The sequence below is a fragment of the Dasypus novemcinctus genome, chromosome 8, assembly GCF_030445035.2.
Source record: "Dasypus novemcinctus isolate mDasNov1 chromosome 8, mDasNov1.1.hap2, whole genome shotgun sequence".
Taxonomy (NCBI): Eukaryota; Metazoa; Chordata; class Mammalia; order Cingulata; family Dasypodidae; genus Dasypus; species Dasypus novemcinctus.
Genome location: NC_080680.1, coordinates 108,915,204 through 108,918,097, shown reverse-complemented (window position 1 = coordinate 108,918,097; position 2,894 = coordinate 108,915,204). Strand labels below are relative to the sequence as shown.

General features: G+C 38.1%; 1 pseudogene; it reads right to left on the bottom strand.

Moving 5' to 3' along the window:
• Nucleotides 1–259: 259 nt before the first annotated feature.
• LOC101414811 (mitochondrial nicotinamide adenine dinucleotide transporter SLC25A51-like) lies at nucleotides 260–1,156 on the bottom strand (annotated as a pseudogene).
• Nucleotides 1,157–2,894: the final 1,738 nt, after the last annotated feature.

Genomic DNA, 2,894 nt, shown 5'->3' with positions numbered 1-2,894 from the left:
ATGCTGCATGCAATTGTCCTGCTTTCAGTTGTAGGCGCTCTTTGCTCCCTGGTGTGGTGGTTGACCTTCTTCACCTCTATGTTAGTTGAGTGGGGTAAATCCAATAAGCCAGAGTGTAGGAGCTGAAGTCTGTTGAGGCTCAGGGCCTGTACACCCTGGACTTATCATAACAACCTGAATGTCGCCAATTAAGAACCAAGCCCCAAAAATTGCATTCTTCTTAGGTCTATTCAGCTGATAAATGGCACCTAATTAATTATTATTTTCCTATAACCTTTAACACGAATTCATTAGTTGCATTGATTATGCCCCAAGACAGGAGATACTGTTGGCAATTCAGATGGGAACCTCTAAAAAGGTTTGTCGGTTTCCTGTCCTATTCTAGCCAGATTTTTGGAAAACCTTGGGAAAGATTGAAATTCCCCACCAATCTTAGACTGCATGCGACTTTTTACAATATTAAATAGAAAAAATAAGAATCCCAACATAGCATCTAATGGCCCTCCACAGATAAAATCATTGACCAAATGAGCACTGTGAGTCATTGCAGTAAGCAAATATTCCTTAATGGGACCTTGAAGGCCAGAAGAAAAAAGGACATTGCTGAATCCATTATGGAAAAGAATGGGTACCACGCCTCAATAATATTCTCCAACTCCATGGGATTTCAGTTCCTGAAAGCCTGATAAGTGTTTGTAAATTTGTCATGACACTTGTGGTCTTGACGCAATGCTTGAACTCTTTCAAATGGAGTGAAAATGGCTTCTGTTGTCCCTGCAAGTACTGCCGCCCCACTACAAGTTACAAACTCTGGAGTGCTGACATACTTAGGGTGAAGGCAAATAAAATCCTCATGCAAACCGAACACAAGTGCCAGAGCAATTGACTTCTGTATTAATGGGGGAAGGATTCCACGATACAAGTTTCAGAATCCATTACTCCTCAACTGAAGTATTGCATCCTGGGTTTTGCTTCTATGTAGCTGTTGCCTAAAGAGGACCTTCTAAATGTGAAAAGTGATTGCTATGGTGTTGAAAGCTGCACAGCAGCCACACAAGTACTGTTTCATTTCACAAACATCTGTAATATGAGGTGATAGGTCTTATTTCGAAGATGTTATGATTGGTGGTCTCTTTTCATGGGCTTCTCAATCCATGATGTTGCTTAAGAACTTTCTTTTTCATAAAGGATTTTAAAAAAAATCTGTAACACCATCTGGGCCTGATGGTAGCTTTTTTTATATTATTCCCAATTTCATCCATTGTTAATGTCTGTTAAGTTCTCTCTTCTGGAGACAATGTGGCAACCATTGCTGCCAGCATGCCAACCTATATGTGGTAATTGTCTGTGCACAGGTGGGCGAGCACAGACCTTGACTGATCAAAATTCCCCCATGAAAGGTGAATTAAATGTGAATAATTTTATAGTGCCTGATAATGATGATGATAAAGATGATTGTAAGACATTTATTAAATATTCATGAATCAGATCTCATACAGTGTTTAGAAATGAACTAGATTGCCGTAATCTCTCTTTTTAACAGAATTAATTTGAATGAACTCAAAGGTTGGTTTAGCTATACTGGCGAATTCATTGGACTTAAAATTACTTTTTAAAAGTCCACAAAATATTAGTATTTATGTTCAAGAGAGATGTGTCATGTACTCTCTCTGTTTAATGTTTTCATTAACATTTCCAAAGAGGAAATAAACTAGTAGTTAGTAAAATTTTAAAAGCTTAGCACAAGACTTACATGCCTGACACTTGAGTTGGGATAACTTAAAGACAAGGATTCCCAATCAGATGCCTATAACTGTTTAAGTTGTCCCGACTCAAGTGGCAGGCATGTGAGTGGATGAGACTAGATGATTCCAAACTCCAGCTATTGAGTTACCTCTCAGATTTTGAGTCTTCACAGCTGAGAGCCTAGACATTGTGAAGCAAGGACAGAATCCTTGAGCATAATAAAATGATCATTTAAAGTTGCTAAATTTGGACAATTTGTTACACAGCAATAGTAAGTGTAACACCAAGCCAGGCAGAAAGCAGAAGCAACAGGGCCAAAGAGTATGAGAGAGAGAAGGGTGATCCTCTATTAGTGCTTATATCCATGGCTGGGTTTCTCATGTTCTATATTACATGGGGAAGAGAAGGACCAATTGTATCTAAAGCATGAGGAATGTGGTGAACAAGAGCATCATTGCTGAACCATCAACTAACACAGAATAGAAAGACCAAAGAATCTCTCAGTTAAATAGGTTCCACAGTGTTCATGTTTAAAGTCAGTTTAAAGTCAGTGATGATGTTTAAAGAAAGATGAAAAAGGAATGAACAGAATGCTTTTCTTGGTATATATTTTACGTCATATGGCTTCCACATTGGCGTAGGGCTTAGATTTAGTCAGTGTTGCTCATTGTGGGACAGTTCCTCAGTAACTAAAGCAATTGTCTCTGGCTGGCTCCTTCCTTTTAATGTTGATCTGACTCAGAGGTTAACAAAGTATGGCCTAAATCCAGCCCACTATTGTGTGTGTGTGTGTGTGGCCCACAAGCTAAGCATAGTTTTTACCTTTATAAAATGGTTATATAAGTTCCTACATAATGACTTCTTAATTCTCCTTTTAACCTGAAAGCCTAAAGTATTTACTATTTGGTCCTTTACAGAAAAAGTTTGTGATTCCTGATCTAGTCCCCCAAACAGAACAGAGAGTGAAGAAAATAAGAGATTATAGCAGAGGCCTGTCTAGAGAGCACTGACTTCAGTGTCCCAGGAAACAGGTATTAGAAATGGATAGGAACTATTGAGACAAATCTCTCAGATTAATGTGACACAATACTCAATAAACTACTTTAAAGTTCTTTCTTTTTGTCCAATTACTTTTAATATTCCAAGAA